Source organism: Muntiacus reevesi, chromosome 2 (assembly GCF_963930625.1).
Source record: "Muntiacus reevesi chromosome 2, mMunRee1.1, whole genome shotgun sequence".
Taxonomy (NCBI): Eukaryota; Metazoa; Chordata; class Mammalia; order Artiodactyla; family Cervidae; genus Muntiacus; species Muntiacus reevesi.
Genome location: NC_089250.1, coordinates 145,435,142 through 145,456,853, shown reverse-complemented (window position 1 = coordinate 145,456,853; position 21,712 = coordinate 145,435,142). Strand labels below are relative to the sequence as shown.

At 39.6% G+C, this 21,712-nt stretch overlaps 2 pseudogenes; both read left to right on the top strand.

Moving 5' to 3' along the window:
* Window positions 1–1,114: 1,114 nt before the first annotated feature.
* On the top strand, window positions 1,115–2,720 carry LOC136157288 (formylglycine-generating enzyme pseudogene; annotated as a pseudogene).
* A 17,087-nt stretch (window positions 2,721–19,807) lies between these two features.
* LOC136157287 (vacuolar-sorting protein SNF8 pseudogene) lies at window positions 19,808–21,015 on the top strand (annotated as a pseudogene).
* The last annotated feature ends 697 nt before the right edge of the window (window positions 21,016–21,712 follow it).

Here is a 21,712-nt window from a genome sequence, read left to right as displayed (position 1 = left end):
AAAAAAATTGCAAACAACCCCCAAATGAAAGCTTAAATTATTAAATACTAATATTATAAAACAGCTTGCCGCTGCCAGAACATGGAGAAACACAAAACCTTGTTTACAAAGTAATGTGAAAGAAAAATAATATTTAAAACTATATGGCCCAACAACTATTGAGCCTGTGCTCTAGAGCCCAGGAACTGCAACTGCTGAGCACATGTACCACAACTAGAAGCCCGTGGACCCTTGAGCCTGTGCTTCAAAACAAGAGAAGTCTCCGCAATGAGAAGCCTGTGCACTGCAACTAGAAAGTAGCCGTCACTCACCACAACTAGAGAAAAGCCCGTGAAGCAATGAAGACCCAGCACAGTCAATAAATAAATTATACACACACACACACACACACACACACACACACATATATACCTGTATGGCCCAGCAGCATGGTGATCCTGCTACTATAGCAAATAATGATAGCTCGTCTCAGATGATGCCTGATGTTAGCATGCAACAAAGCATCATGTTCGCCCACCCCCATGTGCAGGCCATGCAGGGAAATAGTACCTCCAGAAACCACTTCTCCAGTCATGGGATGCCTTTCAATGCACCTTTCATTGGTGCACCCAATGGAAATCAGATGTTCTGTGGTCAGAATCTAGGCTTCCAGTCAGTAAGGATGTCACACTAACAAACCCATTGTTAGTCAACTTATTGCAGAGTGATATCTCTGCAGGAAATTTTGGGGTAAACAATAAGCAAAATAACATCAATGCAAATAAACTGAAGAAGAAAACCCCTTGGTAGAAGAAAAATAGTTAGCAGAATCCAAACACTCCAGATACTCACCCAGCTGGTCTGGAGGAGGCTGATAAGCAGCCATTACCTGGAAAACAAGGAATTTGCTTGGAAAACTCAGGCCCTAAACCACCAGAATTTTCAAGTTGACCACCAGGCCCTTCACAGAGTTTGGTCCCAAAGGAAACTCCAGCCACAGCACTACAGGGGTCTGTTCCCAGGTTAGAACTCAAGGCAAATGCTGCCATAGTCTCTGGACAAAACAGTGAGCCCCAAGAGGTCATTGAGAAGTCCAAAACTCAAGCCAGAGAAACGCCCAAGCTGAAGAGCCGGCATGTGCCTTCTGAGAATGTGAAAAATGGACATCGTGAGCCATCCTGTCTGCTTCAGCCTCTAGCTCTGCTAAAGACAAAACCAATGTGGTGCAATCCAAGCAAAGAAAATCCAAGTAAACAAGTTGGATGACAATATGATATTTGTAAATGTGTGTGAAATTTATAAAAAGTGGTTTTGTTGTGACTTTTAAAATCCATTTCTGTACAGTTAGTTATTTTGACAATGTGGTCCTTCTAGTCCCTGCAACCTATTTTGTAAAGTACAATGGGGAAAGCAGTTGTTGAACCCTTTTGATGTTGCAAGATGAAGTTCAAGGTTTCTAAAATGTTGCCACATGTTGGGCAGAGCTAATGAGATTACATTATTAGTTTTCACATTTCTTAAGCAGTTTAGAGTACTGGGTAATCTCATGATGTGCTGTGAAGTACTGTGTGTGAACAGCAGTAGGAGGGCAGAAAGAATCTTCTCATTTGGAAGTGTTGTAAATAATTTTATTATGTAGTGTTTTGGATGTATTTGTTGTAGAAATGGGCCAATGAATAAAGAAGATCAAAGGTTTTTTAAAAACAAACAAAACAAAAACCCCAAAACTGTATCTAGCTCATCCTCTTGTTGCCTCTGCTTTTGACGAGGGGCCCAGGCTGGCTGGTGGGAGGCAAAGAGGCCTGGGCGTGGTGTTTCTCACAGGCTCCGGCAGTTTGGGCACTCCCCAGTGCCCCGGAGTCGGTAGCAGATGGGGTTGCACACCTCTACTCACAAGAGGCCCGGAGAGCCGCTGTTTTTACCCACCAAGATGGCCCCATCCCTGCCAAAGTATTTACAGTGGGCACTGATGATTCTCAGATAAAGTAGGATGGAGAAGCGTCTGTGAAGAGAGTTGCTATTGATGCTTTTTACAGGGACGCCTATGAAGTCAGTAAGGCTAAATTTGAGAAGCTGTAAACTCAACCAGCTATTTGACAGAGCACGAGGAGTTTGCTGACTCTTTTGGCTTTGACTGGGCACAGGAAGTCTGACAGTCAACAGGCAGTAATAGATGCTCTCTGGGGGTTACCTGTTAAAGGCACTACCTGGAGACACCCGGAAGGGCCCGACTCTACTGTGACCCAGGCCAGATCACCCGGGCTCCTGGAACAACACCGTTGCCTACTACACCTGGAGAGGGAAGTGGTTACCCATGAAAGCTGAGTGGGAATACTGCTGTCAAGGAGGCCTGCGAAATAGACATTTCCCCTGGGGCAAGAAACTGTAGCCAAAAGGCCAACATTATACCAACTTTTGACAGGGCGAGTTTCCCGTGACCAACACCAGAGACCGCAGAGGCCTAGTCTGCTAATGCCTTTCCTCACAATAGTTATGGTTTATATCAATATAGTAGGGACACCTAGGAGTGAACTTCAGACTGGTGTGGACCATTCACCATTTTGTTGCAGGAATGATTAATCCAACAGGCCCTCCTTTGGGGAAAGACCGGATGAAGAAAGGTTATCCTGCATGCACCATACAGATATCGCTGCGCTGCTCAAAGCCAGGACACAGCTGACAGTGCTGCTTGGAAACTCGAATTCTGCTATGCAGCTGACCGCCTTCCCACCACAGGCTAAGAGCCATGAAGAATCTTCCTGAATCCACGAAGAAGCCGTGTTTAACCTGTACGAGTCTTCCCTCAGAATGCTGAACAATCTCGTGTGAAAAATTCCCACTCCAAGGTGGGTTACATACCTGCCTGGTGGCTAAAGGAATCACATTGCAGGACCAAATTGCTAATCTGCACCACCTTGTGTGGGGTGTCTCAGGTGGCAGTTAATGGTAAAGAACCCACCTGCCAACGCAGGAGATGTAAGAGATGCAGGTTCAACCCCTGGGTGGGGAAGATCCCCTGGAGGAAGGCATGGCAACTCACTTGAGTATCCTTGCCTGGAAAATCCCATGGATAGAGGAGTCTGACAGGTTACAGTCCGTGGGGTCACAAAGAGTCAGATACAACTGAAGCTCTTAACTTGCCCACATTAGCATGTGCACTTTATCATTTGGTGAATTTTATGTTTTACTTTTGATAAAGAGGAAGGAGTATAGGGCACCCTGAGTTAGGCTTCAGGAGACCTGCATTCTACCCAGGCTCTGCCCCTGGGGTTAGACCCCAAGGTCCCACACTTGACCTTCTTGGGCCTCAGTGACCTACCTCATCTCTACAGTGAGGGGATGAGTAATATAATCTCTGAGGCTCTCTCCCAACTTGCAAATACTCAGAATATATCAGATTCTATTGTGATTTCATAGTGAGAATTTATGATGTTATGTCTTAGCTATTTCTTCCATGTGTGAACTTTGGGTGAAACTAATTATGTAAAATATTAACGATTTTTTCTTATGAATTATTTTTAGAAAAAGGTGGGCCTCCAACTAATAAAAAAAATTAAAATTAAAAAAGAAAAGAAAAAGGTGGGGGTGGCAGTGATGAGTCTTTCTATTCACACTGTATTTTGTTTATTCAAGGATGGTACACTGAAATTCAGCAATCTGAACACACAGGAACATCTCTGGGGTGACTCTATCATGCTTTATCTTTTTAAAAAAAAATTATTTATTTATTTGGCTGCACCGGGTCTTAGTTGTGGCATGCAGGTTCTTTAGTTGTGGCATGTGGGATCTAGTTCCCCAACCAGGGATTGAACATCAGCTCCTGCATTGGAAACTCAGAGTCTTAACCACTGCACCACCAGGGAAGTTCCTACTGCTGCCTTATTTTGTGTTTAACTTTTTTCTAGTGCACTATTTTGATTCTCTTCTCATTTCTTTTTCTGATTTTGCTTTTAGTTATTTTCTTAGTGGCCGGGTGTTAGAGGTAACAGCTTCGGTTAATAATAATCCAGTTTGAATTAAACCAACTTAGCTTCAATAGTATACAAAACTCTGCTCTTACATAGCTTCATTCTCCTTTCCTTATGTTGTTATTGTCACAAATTACATATGCATGCATTGTGTGCCCATTAACATAGATAATTATTTTTCCATTTGTCTTTTAATCATATAGGGAAAAAAGAGAAGCTACAAACTAAAAATACAACAGTACTGGATTTTATACCTAACTATGTAGGTACAATTACTGGTGTTCTTTATTTCTTTGTACAGTTTTTAGTTACTCTCCTTTCGTTTCAGTTGGAACAACTGTTTAGCATCTCTTGTAGGGCGTGTCTATTACAGCAATAAGTTCTTTAGGCTCTTTTAAAATCTGGGAAAACCTTAACTTATCCTTCACTGTCATTAATAGTTCTTTTTCTGTTATTATAAAGTTCTATATATTTGTACTTTAAAATGTTAATAACTGTCTTGTGGGTTTTTTCCATTTTTTTTTACTGTGGTAAAATACACATAAAATTTACCAGCTCAACCATTTTTAAGTGCACAGTTCAATGCTAAGAATTTCATTTATGTTGTTGCACAGCCATCAACATCATCCATCTCCAGAATTCTTTTCATTTCACAAAACTGAAACTCAATACCCATTAAACGGTAACTCCTCATTCCCTCCTCCACCTCCAGACTCTAACAAACACCATTTTACTTTCTGTCTCTGTAACTTTGACTACTGGCAAATCACACCGGGAACATGAGCCACTATTCCCACAGCTAACACCAAGTTTTACAGTTCTTCTTTCCATGTCCAGAAAGTGTTCTGAAATCAATCAGAATAGAGGACACAATGACATTTTTTTCCATTACAAATATACACACACACACGAAATTAAAGTAAGTTGTAAAAAAGTGAAAAGGAATAAAAAGTAAACTGAGAAAATCAACTCTCTCTCTCCCATTCCTATCCTTAGTTCTCTTTCCCAGTGCGTTCTCAGTCACTCAGTCGTATCTGAGGCAACCACAATTACTAGTTTCTTGTGGATCTTTTCATATATCATCTATGTATAAAAATGTATGTGTAAGTGAAAGTGGGGTTCAGCTGCTTACTGTTCAAAAACCAATGAAGAGGCAAGATTGGTGGAAAGGAAAATTTGCTTTATTGTCAGGAAGCATTTAACAGTAGGCTTCCCGTGTGCTGTTATGGATCTGTCAGGAAAACTTTGGCCCTTATTAATTCCTGAATATTCAGGAATTAAGAAAGAGGCACGCCTTTCCCAGGGCTGGGGAATCCAGGCATTTCCTTTGTTAGTTTCTCATTATGGTGATAAGTACCCTCTTCTCTCTTTAATAGGGATCACCTTGTGTTTTGTAAGTCTGGAATTTTAATCTTTATCTTTGCTGAGAATAACTATCTTGTAAGACAGTATATATGCCCATGCTATGTTGATTAAAACACCTTTGCTCCATCAGAGCTTTGGTCCCCGTGTCTGTCTGTTTTTCTTTCTTTCTCTCTCTCTCTCTTCCTTTCTCTCTCTCTCTCTCTTTCTCAATCTCTCTATCTCTATCTCTCTATCTCTCTATTTCTGGCTGATTCCCTGGGGCGTGAAAGCCGGCTGCGTAACCCAGGGAACCCTCTTTCCTTCTTTCACTTTCTCATCGTCGACTCCGGACCACCAGGTTCCGGTCCATTAAAGAACCAACACTTTATTTTGGATGCCAGCTATGGGAGGGTGGGGGGGTAGGAAGAGGGTAGACTCCTGTCCCAAGGCCAACTCCTACCCCACTGACATCAGAGGGCAAGAGCTTTCGTAAGTGGAGGGAGGGGACTATGTGCAAAAATAGCAGTCAGCTCTGACAGTCATCTTAAAATTGGCCATGCAGTGGTCTGATCAACATCACCTTAATTGTTTTAAGTACAGTTAATCTTCAGTTCTAGGCTTCCCCGGTGGCTCAGTGGTAAAGAATCTGCTTGCAGTACAGGAGGCCTAGGTTCTATCCTTGGGTTGGGGAAATCCCCTAAAGTAGGAAATGGCAACCCACTCCAGTATTCTTGCCTGGAGAATCCCATGGACAGAGGAGCCTCACGGGCTACAGTCCACGGGGTCACAAAGAGTCGGACACGACTGAAGCGAAGTAAGCAGCCAAGCAGCAAGCATACTATTTCACTACATGAATGTACCATGTTTCTATTACTCAACAAAAGCAAACATGTTTGTGAGTTTACCATTACACTTTGACATAATTCCTTCTATATTTCTATGTAATTATTCTTAAATAAAACAAAAAATTTGGGGGCAAGTTACTGCCTCTGAAAGTGAATAGACAGGCAATTACAGACAATCACAGTTTATAGGGAATGGAAGCCACTGGAGCAAGGAACTGGTAAGAACATATTAACAGTAATTGACAAATTTCTGGAGGTTGTGTGGACTAGCTTGAGAATTAAAAACTCCTGAGGGCCTAATCTTAAGAGACCCACAAACTTTCATAAATTTTTCTTTCAGAATCTCTACCATGTTCTTTTATTATTATTATTATTATTATTGCCTATTTTTATTTTATCTATTTGTGGCTGTGCTGGGTCTTCATTGCTGCAAAATTATGTTTAAAAGTGAAGAAAAAATAGAGACTGTTCCAGCAAAAACCAAGGGAATGTGTTGCCAGTGGACCTATCTTGCAAGAAACATTAAAAGATATTCTTTAGAGAGAAGAAAAATGGTATAGGTCAGAAACTTGAATCTACATAACAAAAAAGGGCATTAGAGAAGGAGCAAATGAATATAAAATCTTTCATTTCATCGATCTAATATACAATTATTCAAATAATAGCAACAGGACTTCCCTAGTGGTACAGTGGTAAGAATCTGCCTTCTAAAAAAAAAAAAGAATCTGCCTTCTAATATAGGAACACGAGTTCAATCCCTGATTCGGGAAGATTCCACATGCCGCACAGCAACTAAACCCATGCACCACAACTATTGAGCCGGTGCTCTAGAGTCCACAAGCTGCAACTACTGAAGTCCATGCACCTAAACCCTGTGCTCCATATCAAGAGAAGCCATCACAATGAGAAGCCCATGCACCACGATAAGTAGCCCCTCCTTGCGGCAGCTAGAGAAAGCCTGTAAGCAGCAATGAAGACCCAGCACAATCAAAAATAAATAAATAAATAATAAAAATAGCAACAATGTGTTGGGAGATTACAGCTTATAGATAAATGAAATGCATGGCAACATTATAAGGGACAGGAAGGAGGGATTTATAATTCTTTTATAAGATACCTGTGCTATTCATGAACTGGTATAGTGTATTTGGAATAGGACTTAGATTAGTTGTAAATATATATTTCAAACTTTAGGGGAAAAAATACTTTAGGGAAATCACTAAAGCTTTTTTAAAGTATACTTAACACGCTAAGAGAGGAGAGAAAATGAAATCATATGAAATGCTGGATTAAAACTAGAGAAGAAAAAAGGAGAAGATTCAAATAAAGAAACAAAGAATTGCAAAGAATAGAATAGAAAATAGTCACAAATATGGTCTATATCAATCCAACTTTATAAAAAAAACATTTAAAATGTGAGTAGTCTAAATACACCAATTGAAAGACAGACTGGATAAAACAGACAAGACCCAATTGTTGCCTATAAGAAACCTGCTTTAAATATATAATGAAGGATAAATATAAAGAGATGGACAAACAATCCAGTTTTAAAAATGAATAAATGACCTGAATAGACATTTCTCCAAAGAAAATACACAAATGGTCAATAAGCTCTTGAAAAGATGTTCAACATCATTAGTCATTGTGTGCTAAGTCACTTCAGTCATATCCGATTCTTTGCAACTCTATGGACTGTAGCCTGCCAGACTCCTCTGTCCATGGGATTCTCCAGGCAAGAATACTGGAGTGGGTTGCCATGCCCTCCTCCAGAGGATCTTTCTGATCCAGGGATAGAATTCACAGTCTCTTAAGTCTCCTGCATTCGCAAGCAGGTTCTTTACTGTTAGTGCCACCTAGGAAGCCCATATCAGTCATTAAGTGAAGTTGCTCAGTCTTAGATATCTGACTCTTTGCAACCCCATGGGCTGCAACCTATCAGACTCCTCCGTCCATGGGATTTTCCAGGCAAGAGTCCTGGAGTGGGTTGCCATTTCCTTCTCCAGGGGATCTTCCAACCCAGGGATCAAACTCGGGTCTCCTGCAATGCAGGCAGATGCTTTACTGTCTGAGCCACCAGAGAAGCCAAGGGAAATGCAAATCAAAACCTCAGTGAGGTGCCATGTCACACCTACTAGGTATTGTTTGTTGAGAAAGTGGAAAAATTGATACATATGTTGCTGTTAGGAAAACAAATGGTGCAATTGCTACAGAAAACAATTTGGGAGTTCCTCAAAGAGCTGAACATTTAATTACCTTATGACCCAGCAATTCTACTCCTAAGTACATGCCCAAAAGAGTTGAAAGCAGAAGCTCAAGAGATATATGGACATGCATTTTCATAGCAGCTTTGTTCACAATAGTCAAAAGATGGAAACAAGTGTCCATCAAGAGATAAATGGATAAGCAAAATGTGACATATACATGGAGATTCCTATAAAAACTAGGAATAAAACTACCACATAACTCAGCAATCCCACTACTGGGCATATGCTCTGAGAAAACCATAATCCTAAAAGGCACATGTACCCTAATGTTCATCACAGCACTATTTACAATAATCAGGACGTGGAAGCAACCTAGATGTCCACCGACAGATGAATGGATAAAGAAGTTGTGGTACATACACACGATCAAATATTACTCAACCATTAAAAGGAATGCATTTGACTCAGTTCTAAAGAGATGGATGAACCTAGAGCCTATTATACAGAGTGAAGTAAGTCAGAATGTGTGTTAGCCACTCAGTTGTGTTCGACTCTTTGTGATCCCATGGACTGTAGACCACCAGGCTCCTCTGTCTATGGAATTCTCCAGGCAAGAATACTGGAGTGGGTAGCCATTCCCTTCTCCAGGGGATCTTCCTGATCCAGGGATTGAACCCAGGTTACCTGCATTACAGGCAGATTCTTTACAGTCTGAGTGACCAGGGAAGCCCGAAGTAAGTCAGAAAGAGAAAGGCAAATATCACATATTAACACATATATACAGAATCTAGAAAGATGGTACTGATGAATCCATCTGCAGGGCACAATGGAGAACAAACTTGTGTACACAACAGGATAAAGAGAAGGTAGAATGAATTGAGAGAGTAGCATTGAAACATATACATGACCATATGTAGAGTTAGATAACCAGTGGAAATTTGTTGTGTGATTCAGGGAGTTCAAATCTGTTGTTCTTTGACAACCTAGAGGGGCAGGACAGGATGGAAGGTGGGAGGAAGGTTCAAGAGTGAGGGGACACATGTATAACTATGACTGATTCATGTTGATATAGGGCAGAAACTAACACAATATTGTAAAGCAATTATCCTCCAATTAAAAATAAATAAAAAATTTTTAAACGACCTGTGCATACAATGGAACATTATTCAACTATGAAAAGGAGTGAAGTTCTGACATGCTACAACATGGATGAATCTTGAAAACATGCTTAGCAAAAGAAGCTAGACACAAAGGACAATGTTGTATGAGTCCACTTACATGAAATATCCAGGCTAGGCAAATTCAAAGGAGACAGAAAGTAGACTAGAGATCACAAGGGGCTGGGGAGGGTTCTAGGTACTTTCATTGCAAGCATCTTTACTATAGACAAGTTGCAAGCATGTTTGCTACATAGCTAATTGTCTATAATGCTGTTTTGCCATAAAAGATAAATTAGTTTGTTGACAGTCTGGTTTCATTTCCCCTTGATGCAGAACTCCCATTTTTATAATACATAAATCTTGGATCTCATTATGGTCTACACAGTGAAGAGTCTTAAAATAGTGGATGATAACAACAATGTATGTCAACTTGATAGAAAATAGGTTGATAAAACTTATAAGAAGTGTGAAAGAAAAGTGAGTAAAGCCAGACTGCACATTGTACTGGAAAATGGTTACATGTCAGTCTGCAGTCCTTCAGTGATTTGAAGGCATAGGACCCATAGAAATTTGGAACATCTATGGATAGACAAGATGCCAAGAACAACAGCGGAGAGGTTTTCACAACACAGTATGAAGCTTGGTTACAAAATATACATCTTAGTATTTGGAAACTTATACTTCTCTTAACAAAGGAAATATTAATGTAAAAGAAAAAGTACAATGCTGAACAAGGAGATAAGTCATCACTGACAACAAAAATATATGTAATATATATTTGTAATATGTATTATATTACAAAAATATAATTTAACTTTGTGGCCTGTATGTAAGCACAGTTATATAATAGCTGTGAATGAAAGACTTGGGAAATAAGTGCTTACATACAGGCCACAAAGTAAAATCAGTTATTTGCACAGTATTGAAGTAAACCCACACACATTTTAGTTTATTCAAAGATTTTGTATTTTGCTATAAAGTCTTTCTAGTTTTTTTTTCTTTCTAGTTTTTTTGTTCATATGTTTCATTATGTCCTTTTGATGTCCCTCTTTTGTTTTTTGTTATTTTATTTTTTACAACAGAATGGCCTTATGGTCAATCAGTTATGCTGCAAAAATATTTGTGCCATAAATGTCTGCAGCAGTGATGTCTATGGCAAAGATGCTTATAGTTGTGGACATGTTTGGCAGAGTGGATAATGGAGAATTCCTAATTAATGGGTATAGAATTTGTTTGATGTGATGAAAACATTTTTGAAATAGTGATGACAGTTGCACAATATTGTGAATGTAGCTAATGCCACTGAATTGCACACTTAAAAATTATTAAAATGACAATTTTATGTAGTATATTTTGCCACAATTTTTAACAGTTAATAATGTATTATACCAAAGTCCATCAAATTGTACACAAGAGCCAAGAGATGTGGGGAGGGGACTCACTACAAAGAATCATAAGAGAAATTTTGGGGTTGATGAAAATATTCTATATAATGACTGTGGTGATGGTTGTACATCTCTATCTTTTTCAGAGTCATGGTATACTTAAAACTGGTGAGCTTTAATATATTTGAATATCTCATAAAGTCTGACAAAACATAAAAATGTAAAAACAACCCCCCTAAATAGAAAGTAAAATGGAATTAAATGTTTTCAATAAAACTGGGGAGAAAATAAATAAAAGAAATACTCTAACTATGTATTGAGTTGGTACTGTAAGTATACAAAGAACTATCTCAGATGACTGAGATACATTAATTTGACTGTACAGCCATAGTCAAAAGTACTCTAAGGACAAAAAGAAACTAAAAACTAAACCCTCAAATTGTTTTTGGTATTTATATTATTGGTGGTTACTGACATCATTGGTTTTATGTTTGTTTGTTTTCACTTTTTTTAATTGGAGGCTAATTACTTTATGATATTGTGGTGTTTTTTGCCATACATTCACATGAGTCAGCCATGGGTGTTCATGTGTTCCCCATCCTGACCCTCCCTCCCACCTCCCTCCCCATCCCGTCCCTCAGGGTCATCCTAGTACACCAACCCTGAGCACCCTGCCTCATGCATGGAACCTGAACTGGCGATCTGTTTCACACATGATAATATACATGTTTCAATGCTATTCTCTCAAATCATCCCACGCTCGCCTTCTCCCACAGAGCCCAAAAGTCTGTTCTTTACATCTGTGTCTCTTTTGCTGTCTTACATATAGGGTCATCGTCACCATCTGTCTAAATTCTATATATATGCGCTAATATACTGTATTGGAGTTTCTCTTTTTTTTTTCTGACTCTTTGTGACCCCATGGACTGTAGCCCACCAGGCTCCTCCATCCATGGGATTTCCCAGGCAAGAATACTGGAGTGGGTTGCCATTTCCTTCTCCGGCTCTTTTTTTTGTATTGGTGTTTTTCTTTCTGACTTACTTCACTCTGTACAACAGGCTCCAGTTTCATCCACCTCACTAGAACTGGTTCAAATGCATTCTAGTATTCCATTGTGTATATGAACCACAACTTTCTTATCCATTCATTTGTCAATGGACATCTAGGTTGCTTCCATGTCCTGGCTATTGTAAATAGTGCTGCAATGAATATTGGGGTATACATGTCTCTTTCAATTTGGCAACATTGTTGCTCTGAAACTGTGTATTGTGGGAGAAATAGAATAAAGATAATAAAAAATAAAATAATGTTGCTGTTATTGACAACTGAAATTTTTTATATTGTTAAGAAGAGATAATGAGGTAAGATTGATGATGTTGAGTAAAAACTCCATAGCTGCTTTTGAATTTTAAGTGTCAATATGAACTCATGATATAGTTAATCTTTTTTTTTTAATTGTATTTTCTAGCTCTGAGAAGACCTAGGGTCCATGACCAACCCAGTATCAATGGGCATTCCTGGCACTCAATTTGTTGTTTTTAAATGTCATTTTGTTAAAAGTAACCTGGACTCCTTAAGATGGCTGATTCCAGGACTGGGACGGATATTGGTTACTTATGAAAGATGGTAGGGAATCAACTCATTATTTTGACAATTGGTAAAGAAAAAAGAATCAACATTTGTTATGCTTTTCCTATACAAGTTGAATATCTCAGGGTAACTGAACAGGTGATAAGGGGAAGTTTCTCCTTATAGAAGTATTCTAATAAACTTGGTAGAAAAGAGAATTAAAATATCACCAGTTGCCAAACCCTAATAGATGAATGGATCTAGGAAAAGACAATCAATAGCTGATAACACTGATAAAAAGAGGCAAGAAAAAAATTTTTTTTTTTTTTTGCCATGCCATGCTCATGTGAAATGTTGGTTCCCCAACCCGAGGCCCCTGCAATGGAAGCACAGATTCTTAACCACTGGACCACCAAGGAAGTCCTGAAATTAGTCTTACTTTGAAAAAGAAATCTAATCTGATCAAGCCTTTACATGTAACTATCAATTTAAACCAAATACAAGAGGGAAAGAAACATGATACTATGGGGATGCAATCAGCAAACTCTATACCGTGAGGGGCTTCCCTGTAGGCTCAATGGTAAATAATACACCTGCCAATGCCGGAGACACAGGTTGATGGAAGAGCCCACATGCCACAGACCAACTAAGCCCATGGGCCACAGCTTGTGAGCCTGCACTCTCGAGCCAGGGAGCCACAACTACTGAGCCCACGTGCAACAATTACTGAAGGCCAGGAGCCCTAGAGCCTGTGCTCTGCAACAAGAGGAGCCACCACAATGAGAAGCCCTCACACTGCAACTAGAGAGTAGCCTCTGCTTGCTGCAACTAGAGAAAAGCCCATGCAGCAATGAAGCACATCCAAAAACAAATAAAATGAAAAATTTATACTGCGAGAAAACTGACAAATGACTGAGCACACACAAAAAAAACATGCACAGATATACTGTTTATGTTATTTTTAATCCAATAGAATTTTTAAATGTCTATGTAGCAAAATATATCAGCACTTTTCTTTACCGCTTTTGGATTTCACTTCTTGCTTAAGAATGTCATGCCTATTCCATAATTTATAAAAATCATGTATAGTTCTTCTAATATACTTCTATTATTTCCTGAATTCATATTTAAGGAATTCATATATAAGGTGTATGTAAAGGGAATGGAATAGAGATCTGACATTTTTATAAATTAATAGTTAAGTCCCATAATCATATATTAACCCATTCTGATTTTAAAATGCCATCTTCCCCTGGAGAAGGAAATGGCAACCCACTCCAGTATTCTTGCCTGGAAAATCCCACGGACAGAGGAGCGTGGTGGGCCACAGTCCATGGGGTTGCAAAAGAGCCCGACACAACTTAGCAACTAAGCACACACGTGTGGATGTGTACAAGTTTTGAAGAATTCTGTGGTTATTTCTTAACAGTGTCACATGCTCATTAAAATGATTAAATATAGGGACGCCTCATCAGTGATATATTTTCCCAAGGTGTAAATGTCATCTGTTAACCTGCTTCTGCCTACAGAGTCAACTAATTTCACTAAGGCGAAGCTCCTTGGAAAAACTTAATTTATAGTCCCTGTTTGGTTCTGTGAACACCTTTGACTAGCAAATAAATCCTTTGCGTGCTTTTTGAATGTGAAAAAAATAAATAAATTTTAAAAAAGCAAAATGCCATCTTCATTGTATATTAAAAATCCATAGCCACTTGAGCTTTTTTCCTAGACTCTCTGTATGATTATCCAGGAGGTTTTTGTATGTGACAATAAAAATGTTTAAATTATCATAGCTTTAGAATTTGTTTAGCTATCTAGTTGGAACCATTCCCCTTCATTGTTCTCTTTGAAAATTTACTCTTTCCTTACAAATACCCTGCCAGATAAACTTTAGAATTAGTCCAATACCATATAACATGCAATCTAGTACCCCCTCCAGTTTTTTATTTTGAAAAAACTTTAAAGAAAAAAGGAAAGAATAGTAAAATGAACATCTGTGTACTCTTATACCCAGATTCACCAGTTTAACATTTGCTGCATTTGCTTTATTGCTCTTTTTGACCAGCAGTTACATGCCGGCTGTTGAAAAGAATTAAGGCAAATTATATCATAGGTGAGATTACAAAATGGTAGATACACTTGTGAAACAGTTTGGTATTGTCTTCTAAAGTTAAACATACCTTATGACCTAGAAATTCTACTCTTAGGGATTTACTCAAGAGCAAATGTGAACATATTTCCACACAAAAGTGTTATGCAGATTTTCATAGCAGCATTACTCATATTAAGCCCAAACTGGAACAAACCAAATATCTCTCAACTGATAATTTAGTAAATAACTCCTTTATTGCCTAATACTCTGTGCTAAAAAGAAATGAGATGGTGATGTGTACAACAAGGCCATGGAATCTCAAAAAAAAAAAATTGAAGTGTACAAAGTCGAACACAAAATACTGAAGTTTACAAAGTCAAACACTGTATATTGTACAATGAAATAAATGAAACTCTAGAAATGAAAACTATGTTGTAGTAAAAAGCAGGTCAGTGGTTTCACAGAGTTAGATTTTAGGTGAGGGGATTGATTACAATGGAGAATGAGGGGACGTTTTAGAATGATGGAAATATTTATATCTTAATTGTTGAGAGGGTACACAACAGTATACAATTGCCAAGACTTATTAAACTGTACAGTTAAAATGAATGAATCTTATTTTATGAAAATTATACCATATTTCTAAATTGGGTGGAATCTAATGCCCTAAATTCCCTAATCTAAAAACAGGAGGAAAATCTTTAAAAGGAAAAAAAGGAATAATTAGGCAACTCAGTAAGAACTGATTTGAAAAGTTTTCCAAGATACATTATTATGGCTAGTATTAATATTTATATAAGAGATATATAAGAGAAAAATGGTCAAGTTTGTGAATGTAATTGCAACTTGAAGTTGTTTAAGGAAGGAATTGGTAAGAGGGCTGTTGGTGGGGAGGTGAAGTGGGTGGTTGGGAGAAGTGGTGGGCCTTTTTACTGTTTTGGAATTTTTTCTGGGTGCACATAATATCTAGGTAAGAAATAAATAGGGCTTCCCTGGTGGCTCAGATGGTAAAGAATCTGCCTCAATGCGGGAAACCTGGGTTTGATCCCTGAGTTGGGAAGATCCCCTGGAGAAGGGCATGACAACCCATTCCAGTACTCTTGCCTGGAGAATCCCCATGGACAGAGGAGCCTGGCAGGCTACAGTCCATGGAGTCACAAACAGTCAGACAGGACTGAGTGACTAAGCACAAGAAGAAATAAACAACTAAAGTTAAATAAAACAGTTATAAAAATAAACTGAATTTAGACTCAGAATTTTAAAAATAGAGAAATGTGACCACTTTTAACAGTCAAATTTGGTAAGTGGGTTACACCAGTTGTAAGAACATATTGCTATGTTAATAACAACATCATAATAACAACAACTAACACTAATTGAGTGTTGTCACATACTAGGATTTGGTTAAGAACTTAAAAACAGCTTGAGACATACAGATGTCTCTGAGTTCATACAGCTAGCTAGAAGCTGTAAATATCTAAAGGATGCCCGGATCCTGACAGAATGGAAGGGAGTAAGATGGAGTAGATAAGTGCTTCTTTGGGGAGTACAGTAAATGTGACAAAAAAAGAAAGCTTTTAGTAGCAGCTACTCAAGAGGCCCTGGTTTGAAAGCAAGTCCCAGAGGACATGTCCAGGAGCCAAGACCTAAGGATCATGTTATAGAAGTTACACCCCATTCAGAGTTCTCTATGTCAAATCAAACTGAAATAAGCCAGGCAGAAGTTTCCAATCTGACTCAGGAGAACCCAAATTGTGTGGATAACACCTTGGTTTCAGATACTCTGCCATCTAGCAGGGATGTAGGTTTGATGTGTGTCTTTCAGCAGCTGGAAGGGCCAGGATAGGAGACCAGCATTCAGGGAAAAGACAGAAAGTAGGGGGGAAGTAGGAGGGTATAAATGATGTAGAGTCTGTGATGGAGTAATCATCCCCATTTTGCCCCGACTAGGGCTACAGGATTGAATAGGCACAGGAGGCCAACAACTGGGTGTAACAGGATTTTTCTTCATTAACTCTGATAATATTTCCCTGAGTGTCTCCACAATCTATTGTCCCTCTTTTATCTTCAGACCATTTGGTTGGGAACCTGAGCTATTGCAAGCTGGTGTCAGGATTTTGACTCAATCGACTAAACTTTTTCCTGAGATCATTTCCAAGAACCTCTATTTCTGCTGCTTTCTTGGGAGACCCCTAGTTTTCTGATTCCTCTGTAGAAACCAACCAATCCCCTCCAATTTCTCTCCTGCATATCAGAGAACTTGGAGAAGAGTCAGTTCTGTCCCCAAGACAAGGAGACAGATGGATTAGTGCATTGAGTAGTTGGTTTCAGCCACTTTAGAACTTGAGTCTATAGCTGGACTATAATTAGTTAGTGTGAGTCTGGTTTTTTTTTCCCCTAGACTCTATGTCCTGTGTCCTCCAATTTATGAGAAGTTTTCTAAGAGCCAGGATCCATGTCTGTCACACCATCCAACCTATCAAAACCACAAGGCTCTACCTTCAAGTATGAATATATCCATTGCTCTCTCTACTACACCCACTCTGATCAGGAAGTCAGGAAACTGATGGCAGCTCAAATTGCTAAAATTAACCTTTTTTTAAAGGTTAATCTGCTCAAACTTCCATGAACTCTTTACAGTAATCCCATTTCTTTTTCTTTCTTTTTATCCCCTTTTTTTCCTTTTGGTCACATTGTGCAACTTGTGGGATCTTAGTTCCCTAACTGGGGAATCAGACCCAGGGCCCCTTGCAGTGGAAGCACCAAGTCCTAACTACTGGACCACCAGGGAATTCTAAGAAAGTTTAATAAATGAACTATGAAGCAGAGACATTGCTTTGTCCACAAAGGTCCATCTAGTCAAGGCTATGGTTTTTCTAGTAGTCATGTAGGGATGTGAGAGTTGGACTAGAAAGAAAGCTGAGCACAGAAGAATTGATGCTTTTGAACTGTGGTGTTGGAGAAGACTCTTGAAAGCCCCTTGGACTGCAAGGAAATCCAACCAGTCCATCTTAAAGGAAATCAGTCCTGGGTGTTCATTGGAAGGACTGATGTTGAAGCTGAAACTAGGATATTTTGGTCACCTGATGCGAAGAGCTGACTCATTTGAAAAGACCCTGACGTTAGGAAAGATTGAAGGGGATGAAGGGGATGAGAAGAGGATGACAGAGGGTGAGATGGTTAGATGGCATCACTGACTCAATGGACATGAGTTTGGGTAAACTCCGGGAGTTGGTGATGGACAGGGAGGCCTGGTGTGCTGTGGTTCATGGGGTCGCAGAATCGGACACGACTGAGCGACTGAACTGATAACTAATATATTAGGAAATACAAGTGCACTAGTGGTGGCCACTATATCCCTAGTAGAAATGACGGAGGGGAGACATTACTAGAATACAAACACAGAAAGAGTTTTGTGGAGAGGGCTGCCTGGTAGGAACTGACACCTTTCATCAGGGGATAGAGGCCCACAGCACCCTGCAGGATGGGAGCCAGGAGAATTCCCTGGTCTCATTTTCCCCTCACCCTCTGATCTCTTCATCAGCCCTCCATGTTGGCAATGCTTCACACTGACCAAATCTAACCAGAAGTTAGAGGGTCTACCAGCTGGTTAATTGGTCATCACAGATCAGCTTACTGGAGCACAGAACAGGGTAGAGAATGGTAGAGTGGCTCTAGAAAGATAAACAGATCATCTTTAACCTGGATTCCTGCTGTAATCTTAAACTTCAGTCTGATTTCTTCACAGCTGCCAACGCCACCTTTAAAAGAAAATTGTGATGAAATATACATACATCACAGAATTTACCATTTCATCCATTTTTAAGTACACAATTCAGTGGCATTAGTTACATTTACAATATTCTGAAACCATTACCACTATCTATTTCTAAAACTTTTTCATAAACCTAAACAGAAACTTTGTATCTGTTAAGCAAGAATTTTCTATTACTTGCACTTCAAGCTCCTGATAACCTGTAATCTACTTTCCAACTATCCTACAATCTGTGTCTCCTGCACTGGCAGGTGGATTCTTTACCACTGAGCCATCAGGGAGGCCCCTAACATTATCTTTACAAGGTTCATCCATGTGGTAGCATGTATCAGAACTTCCTTCTTTTGTATGGCTGATTAATATTTCATTGTATGAACATTTTGTTTGTCCATTCATCTGCTGATGCACACTTTGGTTGTTTCTACCATTTGGCTATTGTGAATAGCGCTGCAATGAGCATCAACATACAAGTATATACAAAAACTCTTCCACCACTCAACAGTAAAAAGACAACAAAGTAAAAAATATGCAAAGAATGTGAATAGACAGTTCTCCAAAGAAGGCATACAAGTAGCCAATAAGCATGTGAAGAGGTGGTCAGCATAATTAGCCATCAGGGAAATACAAATCAAAACCACAATAAGATACAAGTTCACTTGTTCTCGGATGGCTATGTTTAAAATAATAATAACAAATGTTGGTTAGAATGTGTAGAAATCATATCTGTTTTTCTCTTGATTTAACTTAAAGTTATGTAATTGTTTCTTCTCCTATTAAATTATAAGTTCCTGGACAGATCTTAAAAGTATACCTCATTTTGTTGGGCTTCCCTTTATTGCACTTCACAGATCCTGTGTTTTCTGCAAATTGAAGACTCATGAGAACTCTACATTTTCAGATGATGATTAGCGTGTTTTAACTAAGGTACATTGTTGGGCTCCAAAATCACTGTGGATGGTGACTGCAGCCATGAAATTAAAAGATGCTTGCTTCTTGGAAGAAAAGCTATGACAAACCTAGACAGAGTATTAAAAAGCAGAGACATCACTTTGCAGCAAAGGTCCGCTTTGCGGCAACTATTGAAGCCCACGCCCTAGAGCCTGTGCTCTGCAACAAGAGAACCCACTGCAGTGAGAAGCCTACACACTGCAACAACAAAATAGTCCCTGCTCACTGCAACTAGAGAAAGCTCGTAAACAGCAATGAAGACCCAGTGCAGCCAAAATAAATAAATAAATAAATTTTTAAAAGATAGTGAGCAGCTACTTTTCTTACTATTGTAGAACCCAGAATTCCAGAAATGGTTCACCAATATCTTTTACACAGTGATTTTCATATCTCCATTTCCAGGTAGGCTGGAAGAAAATAAATAGACAGTTCTCCAAAGAAGGCATACATGTGGCCAATAAGCACAGACATGAAGAGATGGTCAGTATCAGCCATCAGGGAAATACAAATCAAAACCACGGCACCTGAATCACCAGTATGAGCTGCATCATTTGGGAGGCAGCATTACTACCCCAAAGAAGTTTCAAAACTAATCTGGGGCAATCTGCCAGCAAGCGCAAGTAGGACAGCCAAAGGAGTCTCAAGTTCCAGATGCAATTCCAGGACATGTGTGCCACCATTGGGATGGATCCCCTGATTTATGGAAAAAGATTTTGATATTGTTGTAGCCACACATTCTGGGAAACAAACTCACTCAGAAGGACAATGCAGATAGTGAAGTGCAGTTTGTTACACTAGCAGGCCCAAGGCAGAGTCTCCTCTTAGCCAAGGACCCCGACCAGCAATTGTGAAAATCTTTTATATCCCATGTGTACATGTCCGAACCCACCACCCCAAATTCCTTGAGAGTTACATAAACTAAGGAAGGGTAAATACAATCCCAGTAACCCCATCACTCATGTGCCATGTGCTCAGACAGTTAAACAATTAGCCAATAATCAATAAGCACGAGGTTACACCCCAATAGGTACAGAAAAATTTATGGCCTGTCTGGAGGAAGGGGTGATTAGTGTCTGTGTTCTCTTAGGTGATGAGTAACCTGGATACGATCTTCAAGATTCCCCTGTCTGGAGGGAGTCTTATCCTTCTGTTGTCATTTCCATAGACACTAAACAGAGTTCAGAGTCCATTGGAGTGGTGGCTGAGCATGATCAGCATGAACAGGCCTAAGATGGAGTCCAGGCCCTATGAATTCCTTCTTCAGTCTGAGATGCTGGGCATACAGATTATCAAAGTGTGCTTAGCCCTGAACTACCAGAATGGAAGTTTGAGAACATTGGAGGAACTGCTACATCAACAGGTTTTATAGGGAAGGGAAAAATTCAATCCAGATGTCAGCCAAGACAACTTGATAAAGGCCATCAAGTAAATAAAGGCACATGGTAGTGGCTTCAGCATTATCCCTGTGGGTGGCACTTACCATATTCAGTCTGTTCCAGCTGAGCTCAATGTGAATTACAATGAGGTGCTAGAGCTGGCAGGGAAGAATGGCTACAGGACAACCAGTGAGATAAAAGCCAGTCTTAAATGGGAGACAGAGTGATTATTACAAGTGCTGGAACACATGCTGATGGAAGGGTTGGCCTGTCTAGCCACCCTCTACAGCAAACTACTGTCTTCCAGCTCTCTTCACTGACCTCCTCTCTTGGATTACAGCTCAGGAGGCCAGAGAATTCCTCTCTTGAATCTAGGAATGTGGCAGGGAGCACAGCAGGATGCAGGAAGGAGAGAGAGAGCTATTGATTGGTGAATAAAACCTGAACCAGGAATTACCTGACTGTCCAGTGGTTAGAAGCCAGTGCTTTCACTGCTGAGGCCCAGGTTCCACCCCTTGTCATCCAAGAACTAAGATCCCACAAGCCATATAGCACAAACAGGAAAAAAAAAAAATTATCAACAATTTTGCTTAAAAAAAAAATGGAAAAAATAAATAAAACAGATCCAGAAATTTTAATGGTGATGGAACAAACAAGAACACAAAAGCTGCTGAAGAAGGAATTCATAGGGCCTGGACTCCATCTCAGGCCTGTCCATGCTGATCGTGCTAGGCCACCTCTCCAATGGACTCTGAACTCTGTGCTTAGCGCCTGTGGGAATGACAATGGAAGGATAAGACCCCATCTGGGTAGGGGAATCTTGAAGATCACATCCAGGTTACTCATTGCCTAAGAGAAAACGGACACTAATCACCCCTGCCTCCAGACACTATCTATCAGAATGTAATCACAGGCTTATTGATTATTAACTGTTTGAACACATAACACGTGAATGATGGGGTTATTTGATTGTATTTACCCTTCCTTTGTAAGCCTCAAGGGATTTGGGCTGGTGGGTTTGGACACATACACATGGGGTATAAAAGATTTTCACAAATGCTGGTTG